This window comes from Stomoxys calcitrans, chromosome 5 (genome assembly GCF_963082655.1).
Source record: "Stomoxys calcitrans chromosome 5, idStoCalc2.1, whole genome shotgun sequence".
NCBI classification, from domain to species: Eukaryota; Metazoa; Arthropoda; class Insecta; order Diptera; family Muscidae; genus Stomoxys; species Stomoxys calcitrans.
This window is the reverse complement of record NC_081556.1, coordinates 130,175,598-130,197,321: the sequence shown is the minus strand read 5'-3', so window position 1 is coordinate 130,197,321 and position 21,724 is coordinate 130,175,598. Positions and strand designations below refer to the sequence as shown.

At 40.0% G+C, this 21,724-nt stretch overlaps 1 protein-coding gene across 1 annotated transcript in view; it reads left to right on the top strand.

Annotated features, from left to right (window-relative positions):
* The window catches only part of LOC106089118 (gamma-1-syntrophin), a 238,422-nt gene that overhangs the window by 79,856 nt on the left and 136,842 nt on the right, over positions 1 to 21,724 (top strand). The gene's annotated exons all lie outside the window — the stretch shown is intronic.

The window sequence follows — 21,724 nt, the reverse complement described above, 5'->3', positions numbered from 1 at the left end:
CAAAGATTAGTATGCTTGTGATTTTAGTATTTTTTCTTTAACAGAGAAAAGAGTTACCAAAAAATGTGGAATAACATTTCCCAGAAATTGAATGAGAGATGAGGGTTTTGTAAATCAAAGTTGGAATTGGCTGAACTTTGAGTAACTAGCAGAGGCACAGAGGTAAGCATGAGGGCCTATGACGCAGAGGGCATAGGTTCAAATCCTGGCGAGAACATCAGAAATATTTTTCAGCGGTGGTTATCACCTCTCCAATGTTGGAAATAGTCAAGTAAAACGTCTCTGCAGGGTAAAGTAGCCGGCGACACCTTGTTCGAGTTCGGCTATAACAAGGAAAACCACTTTTCATTGAGCTGAAACTGGAATCGGTTGGTGCTCATTCGTATCAGTGGTGTCTCCCGTTTTGTATACCCTACTTTTTGAATGAAATTATGAATTTTATGACCATCGGACTATATTCCGTAAGGTTATATGAAATCAGAACTGTGCCCTTTATACCAAATTTGAATCGAAATTGGGTTAACTAGGGATTCGCCCTTAAATAACATCTTTCTCTTTACATGCTCTATACACATTTTAAAATTTAGGCTTCTAGGAGCTCCAGAACTACCTTCGTATATTTTTTCTTCAGTGTACATGACTGCACTCAATTTTAGCTGATTTTTTCCCAAATATTTGTTATGTTGCCTTGCTGTCGAAAGAATATAATAAAACTTGAAAACTCTCAATGCCTAGAAGTGCACAAACTGCGAAGCAAAAGAAAATTTAAATGTGTGTTTTCGAAAGTTCATGTAATTTTGAAGTTAGTGCTTTGGGCAAAATATGGTTGCTAGTCGTGTAAACAGAAACTCAGTTGTTGAAACAAGAAATAAAAGATGAATATGGAGGAAAAAACTATGGGAACACCTTTGCCAAATACTTGATTGAATATCATTTGGGGCACAGGTGCCTGGTGTCAACTCGACAAAGGTTGTTTGAATGCAATACAGAAATCCGAAAGATAACTGTCCTAAAGTTGGAATAAAATGGGAGGCCATATTGAGGACTAGTGCAATTTGTTATTCAATTTCAAGAAATATAGGATAGATGCAGCATAATACCCTGCACCTATCCTATAGGTGGAAATTAGGCAATACCAAAATATTGGGTTGCCCAAAAAGTAATTGCGGATTTTTTAAAAGAAAGTAAATGCACTTTTAATAAAACTTAGAATGAACTTTAATCAAGTATACTTTTTTACACTTTTTTTCTAAAGCAAGCTAAAAGTAACAGCTGATAACTGACAGAAGAAAGAATGCAATTACAGAGTCACAAGCTGTGAAAAAAATTGTCAACGCCGACTATATGAAAAATCCGCAATTACTTTTTGGGCAACCCAATATCACTATATGATGCTCTGACGGGCGTGGTTTTATCTACGGCTGGGTTCATCTTTATGGACCCACAAACCTTAAATAATAAGACACTTATACGATGAACGCCTGGGATCAAATCCTAGCGAGAACATCCTCCTCCTATTGCTGGCGACATTTGAGAGGTACGTTTCCTTATAAAAACTTGGGGTTAACCAAGTTCATTAATGACAGTTCTCTGGCCTTCACTGCCAAATCGTCTGCTTTCTCATTGCAGTTACTCCGCTATGGCCTGGCACCTAAACGATGCAGATCGTGCCATCCTCAGAGAAGGCGTTATCTCCTTCTTACACTCCAAGACTGTTCGTGACCTTATCGTTCTGGTTGTTATTGCCCTTATGGGCTGTTTACTGTTCGTAAAGATGTTCATACTCGACGTCCTTGCTTTAACACTACACCACCTCACTCATTCCGTGATCGCTCGTATCTCCGCCTGCAGGACCTTATTATGGTCAGACAGTCTAAAACAGATCTCAGTCCCTGCGTTCTCAATGTAGACCCCCCAGGCCCACTTTGTCCTCTAGCTTTGATCCATTCGTGTAACATGATCTACCAGACAGCAATATTAGAGATCCGTCAGTCCAAGTATGTGCCGCTGGCAGCAGTTCCTCGTACTCGACTTCAAAGTTCATCCCAGGTATCCGATCGGAAACCTCTTCCTTTCCTTTCAGGTTTCCTATCGTCGCGTCGATTATACCGCGATGGTATGACCTGCTACCATCCTCAAACCATTCTCCCATCGGCAGGCAGTCTAAAACAGATCTCAGTACCTGCGTTCTCAATGTTTACCCCCAGGCCCACTATATCCTCTGGCTTTGATCCATCCATGTAATATGATCTTCTGATGGCAATACTAGGGTTTCATCAATCCAAGACTGTTCCGATGGCAGCAGTACCTCGCATTAGACGTCAAGTGTCGTCTCAGGTATCCGATCGGAAACCTCTTCCCTTTTTTTCAGGTTTCCTATCGTCGCGTCGATTATACCGCGATGGTATGACCTGCTACCATCCTCAATCCATTCTCCCATCGCCAGGCAGTCTAAAACAGATCTCAGTCCCTGCGTTCTCAATGTAGACCCCCAGGCCCACTATATCCTCTGGATTTGATCCATCCATATAATATGATCTTCCAGATGGCAATACTAGGATTTCATCAATCCAAGACTGTGCCGCTGGCAGCAGTGCCTCGCTTTAGACCTCAAGTGTTGTCTCAGCTATCCGATCGGAAACCTCTTCCATTCCTTCCAGGTTTCTTACCGTCGCCTAGATTATACCGCGATGGTATGAGCTGCTACTATCCTCAATCCGTTCTCCCATCACTTTAAGTCTCTTAGCCGCAGTGGCTGCCTTGCACTTAATCTGTATGTCTATGGGTCGAATATCTAGAATAGTCTCTAGTGTTCCAGTGGGCAGGGTCTTCATCGCTCCGCCTATGCCTTACGTCGCACTGTTGTATTATCCTTACGTTGCACTTTCTCTTCATCGCAGTCCATCAAACTACTGAGGCGTAGGTAAGTATTGGTCTTTTCCCGCTCCTGTAGAGCCTGCCGACTATCCTTAGATTCAGGCCCCAATTCGAGGCCCGTCGCCCGTCTACATGGAGCCCATCATCTGCGAGCCCACTCAATACGCTAGTGAATGTGACACTTCCAATTCAGTTTCCTTTCCAAGATCACACCTAAGTAATTGACCTTGTGAGATATAGAAATTGTTCTATTGAGGAAACGTGGTGCGTCAAATTGGCCCACCTTCATCTTCCTCGTGAACTGGCAGATTTCAGTCTTCTCTGGATTAACATTGAGACCCCCAGGTCTAGTTCAGTCGTGCGTCATCTGCAAAATCCTTTCGGCCCTTCTGCATAGCTGGTTCGGATATTTACCCCTTAGAATTTTATCGCATCGTCTGCGTAGCAGACGGGTTCAAATCCCTCCTCAGTCAGCATACGTAATAGGTCATGTTTGGTGGCCACTCAGTGACGATAAAATACCCCCCTGTGGTGTTTTTGGCAGGGCAGTCAGTGGAGAAAGGATTCAGACGAGTCGCGTTAGGATGCTAACGAGACAGCGTTAAGATGCGAACGAGTCGCGTTAGGACGCAAACAAGTCAGCAATAGGATGCAGACGTATCGAGTTAGGATGCGATAGAATCAGCGTTAGGACGTGAATGAATCAGCATTAGAATGCAAACTAGTCAGCAATAGAATGCAGACGAGTAATATTAGAATGCGAACGAGTCTGCGTTAGAATGCGAAAAAGTCAGCAATAGGATGCAGACGAGTCTTGTTAGAATGCAAGTGACGATAAAATACCCCCCTGTGGTGTTTTTGGCAGGGCAGTCAGTGGAGAAAGGATTCAGACGAGTCGCGTTAGGATGCTAACGAGACAGCGTTAAGATGCGAACGAGTCGCGTTAGGACGCAAACAAGTCAGCAATAGGATGCAGACGTATCGAGTTAGGATGCGATAGAATCAGCGTTAGGACGTGAATGAATCAGCATTAGAATGCAAACTAGTCAGCAATAGAATGCAGACGAGTAATATTAGAATGCGAACGAGTCTGCGTTAGAATGCGAAAAAGTCAGCAATAGGATGCAGACGAGTCTTGTTAGAATGCAACGAACAAGTCGCATTAGGATGCGAACGAATTAGAGTTCGAATGCGAAAAAATCAGCAATAGGATGCAGAAGAGTCGTGTTAGGATAAGAACGAATAAGCGTTCGGATGCGAACAAGTCAGCGTTAGGTTGCGGACGAGTCGCGTTATGATGCGAAAGAGTCGCGTTGGGATGAAAACAAGTCAGCAATAGGGTGCAGACGAGTCAGCGTTATGATGCGAACAAGTCAGCGCTAGGTTGTAAACGAGTGGCGTTAGGATGCGAACGAGTCAGCAATATGACGCAGACGAGTTGTGTTAGGATGCGAATGTATCAGCGTTAGGATGCAAACGAGTCGCGTTAGGATGTGAACGAATCAAAGTTAGAATGCGAAAAAATCAGCAATAGGATGCAGACGAGTCGTATTGGGATTAGAAAGAATAAGCGTTAGTATGCAAAGAAATCAGCGTTAGGATGCGAACGAGTCGCGTTCGGATGAGAACAAGTCAGCAATAGGATGCAGATGAGTGGCGTTAGGATGCGAACGAATCAGCGTTTAGATGTTAACAAGTCAGCAATAGGATGCAGACGAGTCGCGTTATGATGCGAACGATTCGCATTAGGATAAGAACAAGTCAGCAATAGGGTGCAGACGAGTCCGCGTTATGATGCGAACAAGTCAGCGCTAGGTTGCAAACGAGTTGCGTTAAGATGCGAACAAGTCAGCGGTAGGTTGCAGACGAGTCCGCGTTATGATGCGAACAAGTCAGCAATAGGGTGCAGATGAGTCAGCGTTATGATGCGAACAAGTCAGCGGTAGGTTGCAAACGAGTTGCTTTAAGATGCGAACAAGTCAGCGTTAGGTTGCGGGCGAGTCGCGTAAGGATGCGAACAAGTCAGCAATAGGATGCAGACGATTCGCGTTAGGGTGCAAACGAGTCAGCGTTTAGTTGCGAACAAGTCAGCAATAGGATGCAGACGATTCGTGTTGGGATGCGAAAGAATCAGCGTTAGGATGTAAAAGAATCTGCGTTAGGATGCGAACTAGTCAGCAATAAAATGCAGACGAGTAGAGTTAGGACACGAACGAGTCTGCGTTAGAATGCGAAAAAATCAGCAATTGGATGCAGACGAGTCTTGTTACGATGCGAACGAATCTGGACCCAAAAATGAAATGTAGGGCGATCGGGACAGTATAGGATTCAAACGAAAAGGACTGATATAAAAATTTCGGGTCTATTCCAAGGCGGGTTACCCCACCACAAAATTATGCCCCAAATGGACATGTATACCGAACGTGACAATGAGAGGTATTCAAGAGTAAAATGAGAAACTTAAAAAAAAAAACAAGTAAAAGCGTGCTAAGTTCGGCCGGGCCGAATCTTATATACCCTCCACCATGGAGCGCGTTTGTCGAGTTCTTTTCCCCGCATCTCTTCTTAGGCAAAAAATGATATAAGAAAAGATTTGCTATGCTATTAGAGCGATATCAAGATATGATCCGGTTTAGACCACAATTAAATTATATGTTGGAGACCTGTGTAAAATGTCAGCCAATTCGAATAAAAATTGCGCCCTTTGGGGGCTCAAGAAGTAAAATAGGGAGATCGATTTATATGGGAGCTGTATCGGGCTATAGACGGATTCAGACCATAATAAACACGTATGTTGATGGTCATGAGAGGATCCGTCGTACAAAATTTCAGGCAAATCGGATGAGAATTGCGTACTCTAGAGGCTCAAGAAGTTAAGACCTAAGATCGGTTTATATGGCAGCTATATCAGGTAATGGACCGAATTGAACCATACTTAGCACAGTTGTTAGAAGTGATCCTAAAACACTATGTGCAAAATTTCATACCAATCGAATAAGAATTGCGCACTCTAAAGGCTCAAGAAGTCAACACCCAAGATCGGTTTATATGGCAGCTATATCAGGTAATGGACCGAATTGAACCATACTTAGCACAGTTGTTAGAAGTGATCCTAAAACACTATGTGCAAAATTTCATACCAATCGAATAAGAATTGCGCACTCTAGAGGCTCAAGAAGTCAAGGCCCAAGATCGGTTTATATGGCAGCTATATCAGGTTATGAACCGATGTGAACCATACTGAGCACAGTTGTTGGACATCATAACAAAACATGTCATGCAAAATTCCATCCCAATCGGATAAGAATTGCGCACTCAAGAGGCTTAATAAGTCAAGACCCAATATCGGTTTATATGACAGCTATATCAGGTAATATACCGAATTGAACCATACTTAGCACAGTTGTTAGAAGTGATCCTAAAACACTATGTGCAAAATTTCATACCAATCGAATAAGAATTGCGCACTCTAGAGGCTCAAGAAGTCAAGACCCAAGATCGGTTTATATGGCAGCTATATCAGGTTATGAACCGATGTGAACCATACTGAGCACAGTTGTTAGAAGTGATCCTAAAACACTATGTGCAAAATTTCATACCAATCGAATAAGAATTGCGCACTCAAGAGGCTCAAGATGTCAAGACCCAAGATCGGTTTATATGACAGCTATATCAGGTAATGGACCTAATTAAACCATACTTAGCACAGTTGTTAGAAGTGATCCTAAAACACTATGTGCAAAATTTCAGGCAAATCGGATGAGAATTGCGCACTCTAGAGGCTCAAGAAGTTAAGACCCAAGATCGGTTTATATGGCAGCTATATCAGGTTATAGACCGATTTAAACCACACTTGGCACAGTTATTGGATATCATAACAAAACACGTCGTGCAAAATTTCATACCAATCGAATAAGAATTGCGCACTCTAGAGGCTCAAGAAGTCAAGACCCAAGATCGGTTTATATGGCAGCAATATAAAAACATGGACCGATATGGCCCATTTACAATACCAACCGACCTACACTAATAAGAAGTATTTGTGCAAAATTTCAAGCGGCTAGCTTTACTCCTTCGGAAGTTAGCGTGCTTTCGACAGACAGACGGACGGACGGACGGACTGACGGACGGACGGACAGACGGACGAACGGACAGACGGACGGGGGGTCTCAGACAAATATTTCGAGTAGTTACAAACAGAATGACGAAATTAGTATACCCCCATCCTATGGTGGAGGGTATAAAAATACAGACTCACTCAGACAATTTGAAGTCCATTGTGATACCACTATAGCGACAGACCAAGGCTTCTGGTGGAAATCGAACCCAAGACCCCTGCACTGTTAATCCAAGCAAGCTACCAACTAGGCTACCGGGGCGCCCTTAGTGGTGTAAGGTATACAAAAGATCTGTGTAAGGTTTCAGCTCACTATCTTAATTTTTTAACAACGTTTCAACAGACCACAAATGGACAGCTATGGCCAGATTGTCTTAGAATTAAGAATACCCCCTCCTTTGATGATGGGTATAAAAAGAAGTTCGTGGCTATTTCTTCTTAAACAAAAAACACTTATTACATGTTCAAGTGCTAGAAATTTTTCCTAGAATTTAGCAATTCCTCAGGAAAATAATTACACCTGGTCACTTGAATTCTTAGCAATAATCCTACCAGGCAATTGCCAAACGTCTTTCATGCCATAGTAGTTTTCTTTATAAATGACTTTTGTAAACTTCTTACACTCGAACGCCCTGTTATGGTGTACACATTTTGTTAGAGCAAGTCAGCCAGTCTGCCAGTCATGGACTTTACAAGAATGCAAGTAAAGTCGTATTTCAGTCGACATTATTAAATTTCTTTTACTAGCAGTTGAAAGTGCCTTCAATACATTGCAATCGAAAGAAACGAAACATTTTATGAAACAAAAACAAAAAGAAGTGCCAAATACATGGAAAAGGCAATATGTAGAATGATGTAAGTTGTAGGAAAAAAGGACTTTTGCAACATATCGTTGGTACTTAGGTATAATACTCGCATCGTACAACAAACACGTATCATATGTTGCTACTTTTTCACTCCACTCGATTACAGTGAAAGAAATTGGCTAGCAAATATACAAGTGGCAGGCCATTAAATGTCCTGAACACAAAGTGCAAGTGGTTATGTGGTACCGGTACTTATGGCTAAGAGGTTGATAGAATGAATGGTTGGATGGTTGTTTAGTTGGCTGCTGCTTGCTGGGTTTCTTGATTTGTTTGGGTGGGTGAGGGAGGCAGCCACTACATCGGCAGGTTGAAATGTCAACTATTTATTTGTATCCTTAGCCATTGAATTTTAGTTTTTATATGCCACTACAAAAATGCATTGACACTTGGATGAAGTACAGGTACAGGTGGTTGAAAGGTCTTTATAAATTCTTGCAAGAATTCTAGCAATAGTTGGGAGTAGTAGTGGGTATAAATCTAAAGAAAATCATATTTTCATAAATATTCAATGTGAGAAGAAATATGTAAGGTATGTGGAAAAACTTGGTACGTAGGGCGGCAACTTAGACAGAAAGCTTGAGACTAATAACAAAAAACAGGGACGTCTTGCCTTATGATTTGGATTCTAAGGATTAATAAAAATGCAAACAGACCACAAACATTTCACAGAGGAATATAAGGCAAACATCCCGGACCTAATGGAATATTACCGGCGTTACTACAGAAAGAGGCCGACTATCTGGCGCCCCGTCTGGTCAAAATTTTCACAGCGTGCATAGGACTTTCATATACTTCGAAAGCCTGGCAGGAAGCAAGGGTGGTGTTTATACCCAAGCCCTGCAAGGCAAGTTTGGCGAGACCAAAGGCCTACAGACCCATAAGCCTTACATCCTTTCTACTCAAAACCATGTAACTTATTGTGGACACCATGATAAAGAGTATGACATCCAGTGAACTGCTCAAATACAAACAGCATGCCTATGTCAAGGGAAGGTCGGTGGAGACTGCCCTGCACGAGATTGTGCATAAAATAGAAGAATCCTTCGATGCCAAAACGTACACGCTGGCGGTATGCATTGACATCGAGGCGGCTTTTAACAATGTGCGGAGCGACACACTGATCCAATCCTAGGAACAGTACCGGGTGGACCCGGTCCTTAGAGACTGGATAAACCATATGCTAAGGAACAGGTGGGGAGGCCATCGTAGCGCAGAGGTTACCATATCCGCCTATGACGCTGAACGCCTGGGTTTGAATCCTGGCGAGACCATTAGAAAAATTTTCAGCGGTGGTTTTCCCCTCCTAATGCTGGCAACATTTGTGAGCTACTATACCATGTAAAACTTCTCTCCAAAGAGGTGTCGCTCTGCGGTTCGCCGTTCGGATTCGACTATAAAAAGGAGGCCCCTTATCATTGAGCCTAAACTTGAATCAGACTACACTCATTGGTAGGTGCAGAAGGGCCGAAAGGGTCTTTCATATGGCATATGACTGGGCTAGACCCAGAGGTCTCAATGTTAACCCAGAGAAGACTGAAATATGCCTGTTCACGAGGAAGACGAAGGTGAGCCAATTTAACGCACCACATTTCCTCAATAAGACGATTTCTATAGCTGACAAGGTCAAATACATAGGTGTGATCCTGGACAGGAAACTAATTCAGGAAGTGTTACATTCAGGAGCATACTGAGAAGGCTCACGGATGTTGGGCACAATGTAGACGGGCCGTAGGCTCGAAATGGGGACTAAATCCTAGGATAGTCCACTGGCTCTACAGGAGCGTGATTAGACCAATACTTACTTACGCCTCAGTAGTTTGGTGGAGTGCTATGGAGAAAAGGTGCAACATAAGGACCATACCACAGGTTCAGAGAACATGTTGTCTTGGCATAGGCGGAGCGATGAGGACCACGCCCACTAGGGCACTGGAGACCATTCTAGATATCCGACCCATTGATATACAAATTATGTGTGAGGCAGCCGCTGCGGCTATGAGACTTAAGGCGATGGGAGAATGGATTGAGGATGGGAGCAACCCATACCATTGCGGTATAATCAAGGCGACGATAGGAAACCTGGAAGGAAAGGAAGAGGTTTCCAATCGGATACCTGAGATGAACCTTGAAGTCGAGTGCGAGGCACTGTTGCCATCGGCAGAGTCTTGGATTGACGGAACCCTAGTATTGTCATCTAGAGGAACATGTTACACGGATGGATCAAAGCTAGAGGACAGTGTGGGCCTGGGGGTCTACATTGAGAATCCAGTGACTGAGATCTGTTTTAGACTGCCTGACCATAATACGGTCCTGAAGGCGGAGATCCGTGCGATCACGGACTGCGTGAAGTGGTGTGGTGCTAACGCAAGGACGTCGAGTGCAAACATCTTTACGGACAGTAAATTTGCCATAAGGGCAATAACAACCAGGACGGTAAGGTCACGAACAGTCTTGCAGTCTAAGAAGGAGATTAACGCCTTCTCTGAGGATGGCAAAATCAGCATCGTTTGGGTGCCGGGCCATAACGGAGTAAGGGGAAATGAAAGGGCAGACGATTTGGCGGTGAAGGCCAGAGGACTGCCGTCAATAAACTTGGTTGAACCGAAGTCCTAGTCGACACAGTCCGAGTTAAGGGGGAGGGCGACTAATGCGTATGCAACCCTGTGGAATAGCGAAACAGTCTGTAGGACTTTGACAACCCATGGGGTGATCCAGATCGTGAAAAGACGGGTCTATTACTTAAAGCATGCAAGAAGGAGGTCAGTATAGCTATTTTATTTTATTTATTTATTTATTTATTCGCATCTTTGCAACACTAAGCCTATTTGGCCAAAAATTCGCATTGCATATGTAACAATATGCCTAAGTACAAAAATAAAACTTAACTCTCACTAAAATCTAAATTATGAACTATTCTTATTTGATTACAAAAAAAAAAAAAGAAATGGTTATTATAGGCTCCCCAGCCAATTAAAAACAAAACAGGAATAATGAAAAGCATCTAATCCTATGATGTTAGCAACAACATTCATGAAAGAGGAAAAAAAAAAGAATACTACAAGCGTAGAAAATGGCACATGTTCAGAAGCGGCAGCAAAAGCATATGGAAAAAGAAAAAAATAAGTCAATTAAAAAAGGGACAAAAAGCAGAAATCAGGATTCCTCAAAGTTAAAGTAACCTGTAATTTTCAATCGAAAAGCATTGTTTGAATGAGAAAAAATTCTCAAATCAATAGGTAAAAAATTCCAGCACCGAGCAATACGTACAGCGAAAGACTTTTCGTATGAAGAACATGATATCCTAGCAATAACAATTTGAGTATTTCTAACCGAACGGGAGAAGGTAAATAAATCGCGTAAAGGAAAAGGTACACCATTTTTAATTATTTTATGAAACAACAGCAGGTTAGTACAATTGATATAGTTCTCGAAGGAAACACCAAGAAACTCTCTGACGAATTCTGTTACATGTTCACGCCTGCGGACACTAAATACAAATCGAACAATGATATTAATAATACGCCTTAACCTCTGAATGTTGCCTATGGTAGTACCAGACACAACCTCAAGACCATATCTAATAGAAGGCATTAACAATGCATGGGCCAATCGTTTTCTAACCCATAGAGGCAAATAAATGTTTGTAGAATATATCCTACGCAGGGTATAGTACACTCTACTATGTACATGGTCAATATGAGCCCCAAAATTTAGATTCTTATCAAGTACCAACCCAAGACACTTAAGCTCATCCACAAAGCTAACCTCATCATATCCCAACAAAAGATGAAAATCAAACACATTATTTCCAAACAACAAGGCTTTAGTCTTTAACGGGTTAATTGTGAAGGCATTAGTACTGGTCCATCGACAAACTTGACCCAAACAACGATTAATTCCAATCTCCAAAGCATCAGGACAATCACGTTGGCCATTAAAAAGAAGTAGAACATCATCTGCATATAAGAAAACTGTGCAAATAGATAGATCTAAGCATTCAGGTAAATCATTTATGTATAGAAGAAATAGCAAGGGCCCCAAGACCGAACCTTGGGGAACACCAGAGGCCAGAGGAAGAATAGAGGAAACATTGCCATTCAAGCTAACAAATTGAGACCTACCACCTAAGTAGGATAAAATAAGTCTGCATGCAGAATTAGAAAAATTGAATTTTGAACAAAGTTTCTCTACTAAAATCTTGTAAGATATGGAATTAAATGCCTTAGTCAAATCAAGGGAAACCAAAACACTAAATCTATCCAAATTGTTATTCATTCTTATAGAGTCCGTAAGCTGAAGGAGTAAAGTGGTTGTACTATGGCCTTTACGAAATCCATGCTGGTTTTGAAAAATTCTATTTGTAAATTGTAAAAGAATCTGATCTTTCATAATATGTTCGCAAACCTTCGACAAAACAGGCAGAATGGAAATAGGTCTCAGATCTTCCAGGCTATTGACCGAAGCTCTCTTCGGAATAGGAACTACACGAGCTGTTTTCCATGCAGTAGGAAAAACAGAGGAAGTCAGAATTGCATTTACCAAATCCAATATGACACCAGATAGATGAGGAAAAAGAATATTTAAGAACTGCACAGAAACTCCATCAACTCCAATTGCTTTCGACTTAATCTTAGATATAGCATCAGCAATATCATCAATACCAATGCAATCAAAAGAAAATCCATCTTCACTAAAAGAAAAAGTATTGATATCAATAATATCATGCAAATTAGATTGCGCGCCATGCGCAAAGAATTCATTGACGTCATCTATGTCGCCATTGTACACGAAAGCATCATCACCAATGCAACCAGAACCACGAAGCACTTTCCATAAACCATCCGCATTAAGCCCACCGAAACGTCTTACAAAATACTTCCGTCTCTCTCTCCGAATTAGAGATTTAGTTTTATTTCTATATCTGCAAAAAGTTCGCCAGTTTTCTGGTGTTCTGTTCAATTGGTACTCAGAGTAAGCCATATCCCTCAAAGACTTAGTGAAAACAATATCGTTGGAGTTCATCCACTCATCACCAAACAAAACGACTCTTTTCCTCAAAACAGGAACAAAAGAAAAAAGACTTTCAAATAGGTTTGTCAGAATAGTACACTTTTCATTTACATCTGAAGACATGTACATATCAGAGAAATTAAAACTGTCCAAAAAATTAAGAACTCCAGACATATCAATGTTATTGTAGTCATAAAATTCCACAAAGGGATCTGTCCTACTCATGCGAAAATCAAAAGCCGCAAATATCAATGCATGGCGAGAAATCGCAGGGCATTGAACCTGGTCCGATAAATGTTCACTTAAATTAGAACTCAGGAGCATAAAGTCTAACAAGGTTGTGGTGCCATGCACTGCATCAAAGTGTGTGGGCCTAGAATTGTGCAAAACGGATAAACATAATCTACAGCAGGTCGAACGAACTAAAGAAGAAGAAGAAATATTGAACAAGTTGCAATTGAAGTCACCAACAACTATTATATTGGAAAACTGTATGAAAAGATCACGATGAGTTTCCTCAAACGTGGCAAAATCACCTGGAGGAGGCAAGTATACAACCCCAAATAATATCTTAGCCGAACCAGAATAAAGTTCAATAAAGAGAGACTCACACATCCCCAAAATGGAACTTTTAAAAACCAACTTATGTTTAAGGTTCGATGAAATATATATGCCTACGCCACCGCCCCTAGAATTCTTGCGGTCATTTCTATGTAAAGTATATCCTGGAACATTAACAGAGCGTGAAGAAACAGGGGATTTAAGCCAGGTCTCAGAAATTCCTACAACATCAAGCTTAGATTCATATAAAATCGATTTAAGTTCATCAAATTTAGATGAGTAAGCTGAAGGTCTCATGCTCTGGCAATTTAAATGGGCTACATTTAATTTGTCATTACATTCTCTCAATATTGAGTTTATAAAATTGTTGTTGCTAACAACAGGACCAAGGTTTAAGTTAGAAGACATCAAAGGTATAAGAATCTTCTGTTGCGGGGAGCCAAAAATTGAGAAATATTAGTAAACTAGGTCTATTTGTAATCATAACGAAGAAAATCCTAAAACCCATATAATATATTAAATTTAAATTCATATAATATATTAAATTCAAATTACTGCTAAGCAGCTGATCATTATAAATTATGAGATCCATAAAAAAAACTAACAAATTATTTGTTATATACATACATAATCAATCGAAGTATTTACACATTTGTTCAGAAATAGAGAAAAAAAAAATACAAAAATATTCAAATTATTCAAAAATTTTCGAAAATAGCAAAATTTACCAAAAAAATTGTTAATCAAATCTCTAAGAATTACAATAAACGTACGTGTAGAACGGATTATGATGTTTCGCCACCAGACGACTCAAGAAGCGCAACGCACTCATCAACACCACGAATAACTTCGCTTCCATCATGTAACGATAACTTGACCCTCAAATTGTCGCCGTGCAAGATTCTGTATTTAACAGCCAGTTGTTTTCGAAGTAGTTGCTTGCAAATCATGTTGAAGTGGCTTGCTGCAGGAGAATAGTGATCGTTTAAATATACCCGGCGTTCAACATCATTGCCAGCACCATTAAAAAAGTCACACACCCTCAACGACCGTGTTTTCCAGTATTCGCTCATAATAGCATCTCGAATCATTACATTATTTAATTTAAGCAGAATAAACTTTCGGTTACTTATGTAGCAAACATGGTTTATGTCTTGCTTAGTAATGTCAACCTTGAAGAAAGCACCTAATGAGACAACAGTGCCAACTAAATCAGTAATTCCACCGGGTAGGCCACCAATGATTATGTCCCCACGATTAAGACGTCGATGTAACATGTTATTTTCCATTTCCAACTTGGAAATCCTAAGAGATGTTGAAGTTTCCACAGATATTATTTTTTTATTACATTCAACAATGTCTGCTCTAATGCCACTCATACATGTAGACATCTCTGTTTTTATATCATCCAAAGCATCTTTAATCGCCATTTGGTCACTATTATTCTTTGTGATGAAATCATCCAGCTTTCTTTCTAAACTGCATATGTCAGTAAAAAAACCATTTGTGCCAATATTATTTTCACACGAGTTACATATAAAGGCGCTTGATTTCACAGACCTCAGCGCAAGTAAATCTTTCTCCGATAGTTTGACGCAGTTGGCATGGAACCAGCGGGAGCACAGTCTGCACATCACACTCCCAGATTTATTTATTGGCTCCTCGCAGCAACCACATTTTAGAGATTTGTTTCCCGGCATAGCTCAAAAATAATAAAGCAGCAAACACAACAGCAACAACAACAGCACGCAAAGAGGAATACAAAAATATCAAAATATCCAGTTAGGAATTCAGCAATAGCAATGCAATAACAACGGCAACGATGGTTATGCAACTCAACACCAGCTTGGGAGAATATGATTCTCTGTAGATTCGGCCAATTTACAGGAAAACTTGATAAAATTCCAAAAGCCTGCAGTTTGTTTAATGTAAAGCGCGAAAAAATACTTCAACTGAAGAACAGTATAATAGAGAATTTTAAAAAGAATGATCAGCTGTCAAACGCACACTTCTACTCAGGCATAGGGTTGCCAAATTTACTTGCGGATTTTTCATATAGTCGGCGTTGACAAATTTTTCACAGCTTGTGACTCTGGAATTGCATTCTTTCTTCTGTCAGTTATCAGCTGTTACTTTTAGCTTGCTTTAGAAAAAAAGTGTAAAAAAAGTATATTTGATTAAAGTTCATTCTAATTTTTATTAAAGATGCATTTACTTTCTTTTAAAAAATCCGCACTTACTTTTTGGGCAACCCAATATATCAAAACATGGGGCGATATGGCCCCATTTACAATACCAACCGACCTACACTGATTAGAAAAATTTTTGCAAAATTTCAAGTGCCTGGGTTTAATCCTTCGAAAGTTAGAGTGCTTTCGATAGACGGACGGACGGACTGAGGGACAGACGACAAGTCCTAGATCGACTTAAAACATCATGACGATCAAGAATGTAAATACTTTTTGGGGTCTTAGGTGATTATTTCCAAGTGTTGCAAACGGAATGACGAAATTAGTATACCCCATCCTATGGTGGAGGGCATTAAGATAATAATGATTTCTTTGAGTTTCTCCTCCTATTTTAGAAGTACCTGAACAAAGTTTAGCCGTGGCGATAAGTACTACATTTGTTTCTGGAGCCAAGACTCCGAGATGGCATAGAGAGCTTAGGTCCTCAAAGAAGGGATGAATCTCAGGTTTCTTTCCACACTGCTGGGGACAAACGCCACCATGTAAAACCCAGAGAGACAATACTTACGTATGGCAATGCTGAAATTTTTGTGAACATTTCCCTGATAGTTTTACTACCTCATTTTTACAAATTGGACGCTTTAAGTTGTTCCTTTTGAAAGGGAAAAATATGATGAAAAAAAACATTTTCTCAAAGTTAACCCAATTTCCGTTAAAAGACAATTGAAGTGTGTGGCTTAAGCCTTTGGCAATTATGGGTTGCCCAAAAAGTAATTGCGGATTTTTCATATAGTCGGCGTTGACAAATTTTTTCACAGCTTGTGACTCTGTAATTGCATTCTTTCTTCTGTCAGTTATCAGCTGTTACTTTTAGCTTGCTTTAGAAAAAAATTGTAAAAAAAAAAGTATATTTGATTAAAGTTCATTCTAAGGTTTATTAAAAATGCATTTACTTTCTTTTAAAAAAATCCGCAATTACTTTTTGGGCAACCCAATATAACCCTTGTGGTGGTTAGAAAATTACAGTTTTTCCTTTCTCTACCCAATGATTTAAAACACCATAGCTTTACCCTCCTCAACGATATTATGGAGTAGGCCAATGAAGGCCTCACCCCCAAAATTATTAGGTCAAAGAGATAATTTAGCCAAATTCCTCATTTCCCAGCAAATAAGGCCCAATATGGCAAATTAATTTGGGTTTCCATTTTAACAATTTGCATGGCTGTTTTTTTTTTTGTTCCTTTTGTTTTCTCATTTCAAAGATGCCTTCTGCATATTCAACAGAAATTTTTAAAGAAACTCGTTTTGTTTTCTGAACTTTGACCCAAATTAGATGATTATGAGCAAACAATTAAAACCCATATACGGGTATACTTGTACATAGATACGCACACACATTCACAGGCAAATATTTAGGTTGCCATTAAGTGTTTGGGTTAACAGCAAATGAAGTGAACAAGAGTGCAAAACTGAGAAAAAGAGCGAATGAGAGTATGAATTTAGCACATAAGTTCAACATTCAAACTGGCACGCTTCCATCATCAGCCATTCCTTTGGTGACATTTCGCCATTTACCAGCTTCCAGTTTTTTTTTTTGCAGTTTTCCGTTTAAGTTCTCCTTTTGTTGCTGTTTTCGTGTCAAGTGTGGCTTAAAAAGGCGAAGGACATGCTTACAATTAGTTGGAATATTCACTTTTACGCTTCTTTTTCATGGAGTACAAGTGGCGGTAGGATGGGAGAGCAGTGTTGCCGTATGGAAACGCTTAATCGCTAAAAGAAGATTAAAAGGAAGTAAAAGCGTGGAAAGTTCGGCCGGGCGGAGTCTTTAATGCCCTCCACCATGGATCGCGTTTGTCAAGTTCATTGTCCAATATCTCTTCATAGACAAATAAAGGATAATGGATAAGAAAAGCTATACCAAGTTATAAATCGATTGGGGCGATACTTGGTTTGGCTATTGGAGACTAAAGTAGAAGTCATTGTGCAAAATTTCAACACAATCGGATAAAAACTGCACCCTCTGTAGAGTCAACAAGTATAATCGGGAGATTGATTTGTATGGGAGCTATATCAGGTTATAAAGCGATTTGGACCATACTTGGCACATGCATTGGAAGTTATATATTGGGTTGCCCAAAAAGTAATTGCGAATTTTTCATATAGTCGGCGTTGACAAATTTTTTCACAGCTTGTGACTCTGTAATTGCATTCTTTCTTCTGTCAGTTATCAGCTGTTACTTTTAGCTTGCTTTAGAAAAAAAATTTAAAAAAAAAGTATATTTGATTAAAGTTCATTCTAAGTTTTATTAAAAATGCAACGGATTATTACCCGTTTTGGCCGAAATGCTTCCTCTAGCGGCTTAAGAAGTCAAGATCCGAGTTCGGTTTACATGGGGGCTATATCATTTATTGAACCGATTCATACGATACTTGGCACACATGTTGGAAGTCATAACAAGACGCTTCATGGAAAAGTTCATTCAAATCGGATAAGAATTGCGTCCTCTGGTTACTCAAGAAGCCAAGATCCCAGACCGGTTTATATGGCAGCAATATCAAAACATGGACCCATATGACCCATTGAAAATCCCAACCGACCTACACTAATAGGTCGGTTGGGATTTTCAAAGTTAGCGTGCTTTCGACAGACGGACAGACTGACGGATAGACAGATGAATAGACTCACGGATATCGCGAGATCGACTCAAAATGTCATGACGATCAAGAATATATATACTTTATGGGGTCTTGGATGAATATTTCGAGGTCTTAAAAACGGAATGACGAAATTAGTAAACCCCATCCTATGGTGGCGGGTATAAAAAGAAGTAAGCACGTTAAAAAGTCGGCCAAAGCCGAGCTTTTAATACCCATTCACCGCATTAATTATGCAGGCAAAGTCATCGATATTAAAATTTGATTAAATTTGATATTTAGACAAAAATCCGTATGTATTGCGGGAGTCATGGAGGAAAGCGCTGTGCAAAACTTGGAGAGGGTCGATTGATAAATACGTTTACAAAGATCCAAACAGTGAAAATCCGAAGATACATTCTAGGGCTGCTATATAAATTTCTGGCCTAATAATGAAAATGTAAATTTTCATCAACAAAAATGGGTTTATTGTTTTTCAAAGTACCGTTCAATAAATTAAGATTAAAAAAGTGAAGAAACCATTTTTTAAAAAAACATTTAATAAGAAATAAATTTTTTTAAGTCGAATTTTCTTAAGTAAGTTCAAAGAAAAAAAAAATAACAAAAAAAAAAATGGGCGGCCTAGGCACTCGAACCTCGGTTCCCGAATTCGAATTCGACATTACTGGTTCGGTTCAAATTTAGATACAGCTCCCATATATTGTATAAACTGTGATTTTTAGGAGCTATAGGAAAGTTTCATCATCATTGCGCCCTTCTTCCATTGAGCGACGAAACAAATTTTTGGCTCAATGTGTACGTTAATAAGCAGAATTGTCGATTTTAGAGTGAAGATCAGCCAGTAGCAATGCATCCAGAAAAGTCACAGTTTGGTGCGGTTATGGGCTATCATTGGACCACTTCTTGTGTCAGACATCGAATCCGATCTACTCATTTGCGGATGACACTAATCTCTGTCATCCGCACTCATTCGACCATAGGCCGAGTCTTCGAGACATTGAGGACAAGAGGCGGGTTATGGACGATATACTCTGCCAGGATTTGCTGGCCATTTCTGAGTTGGGTCGAATGAATCGAGTAGATTTTAAGGCACGGAAGACTCAGTGCTGCGATTCTCTGACCCATTACGATCATCTTTGTCTATCAACGGTATAGGTGTTGAGCAATCAGATGCTCTTGATATTCTGGGTATGAAAATACAAAGTGATGTCTGTTGAGCTAAACATGTATTTGAAGTGGCGAAAGAAGCATTCTAGTGTTTAGGCTTCCTTAAACGGTGTAGGAATTACTTCACTCCGTCTGATTTTCTTAACATCTACACCACTTTCACAAGGCCGAAAATGGAGTACAACTCACATGTATGGGCTGAAGCTTCAAAATCATCCCTGGAGCTACTGGACCGTGTACAAAGGAGAGCGATGGCATTGATTGGGGACAGTGGTTATCCAACTCTATTGCCTCCCTTCATCATCGTCGCAATGTGGATTGTTTGGCGCTGTTCTATCGGTACTCTCATGGTGTGTATTCGTCTGATATTCGTCTTCTTATTCCTGATATAAGGATGTATGTCAGGGATACTAGACATTCCAGAAACTCACAAACGTTTATAATTGATTGGCCAGCGGACCGCACAATGCATTATAGAATTTATAGAATAAAGAGAATTCTTATTTCGCCCGTACCGTTCGAATGTGGAATCGACTTCCGGCTAATGTTTTTCCCACCCACTTTGACATCCAAAGATTTAAGACAGATGTCAATAAGCTCTACATCCTTTTACCCCCTCCAATCTCCTCTCGCCAACGCAATGCACTGCATTCATAGGGAACATCCCCTGCTTGTGGGCTGATAAAAAAAAGATGATGGGAATCGTAACGTAACTATTATTGGTGAGCGCTACCCAAAAAGCAAAAGCTTGACTTGCTTGACACAGCATCTCTCGAAATTTGGCAGAAATGACTTTCATACGACTCTCGATATCCTGCTTAGTTCATTAAAGCCGCATTTATTGCCCGATTTCGCTAAAATTTTAAACAGTGACTAGTTTTGAGCCTCACGGAGACATAATACGGAACATAGTTAGATATCCCTGCCATATAGAGCGATGTTTTAATTTAGGGTCTTAAGCCTATAACTGCTTCATTTATTAACCGCTTTGGTTGAAATTGAGAATGGTGAGTTGTATTAAGCCTCCCGACATCCTATGTGAAAATGGTCCACATCAACCTTAGCTAGATGCAACTGCGATATAGAACGATCCGCCAATTTGGGGGTTTTTGCCTATAAAATCCTTGTTTTTTAACCGATTTCGCTGAAATTTCAAAACTGTAAGTTGATTTGAGCCATCCGAAAACAATATGGTCCAAATTGAACCATAGTCAGATATAGCTGACATATAGACCGTTCTTGCAATTTAGGGTCTTAACCCAATAAAAATCGGAATAATTGCCCGATTTCGCTGAATCTGTGACTTGTATAAGATCTCTCGGCACCTGAATCAATAATGATCCATGCCAGCCTATATTTGGATATAACTATGGATATTGTAGTAGAGTTTTAATAAATAATTCCTATTGGTGTTGGTCAGTTTGGATTCTAAATGGGCCATATCGGTCCATGTTTAGAAATGTTCCTATATCGAGTCTCTAGAGGGCGCAATTATTATCCGATTTAGCTGAAATTTCGCACAACCACTTTTCCTGTGACCTTTAAAATACGTGTTAAATATGGTCTGAATCGGTTCATAAACTGATATAGCTCCCATATAAACCGATCTCCTGATTATACTCCTTGAGCCTCTATAGTGCGCAATACTTTTCCGATTTGGCTAAAATTTTTCATATTAACTGTCTCTTTGACCGTTATGGTCCATACCTGGCATAGCTCCCATATACACCAGTCTTCCGACTATACTTATTGCGCCTCTAGAGGGCGTTATTATTGTCCGATTTGGCTGAAATTTTGTGCAGTGAGTTATTCTATGACCACTAACATATGTGTCAATTATAGTTCGAATCGGTTCAAAACCTTTATAGCTCCTATATTAACCGATCTCCCGATTTTATTTCTTAAGCCCCTATAGGGGGGAGTTCTTATCCAATTTGGTTACAATTTTGCACAATGTCACCTCCTTTGATTTCCAACATAAAAGCCAAGTATGGCGCGAATCAGTTCATAACCAGATGTAGTTCTCATAGCATAACAAATCTTATCCATTATCCTTTATTTGCCCATAAAGAGCTGCCGGACACAGAATTTTACAAATGTGATTCCTAGTGGAGGGTAGATAAGTTTCGGCCCAGCCGAGCTTAGCCCATATTTATTTGTATTTTATATATTTATTTAAATTTTTGTTGTTTTTTTCAAAGTGGCATCACCGGCCCATAGGAATAATAGACTTGATGTTGTTGTTATTGTTAAAAGTTTGTTTACATTCAAACCACTTTAGAATA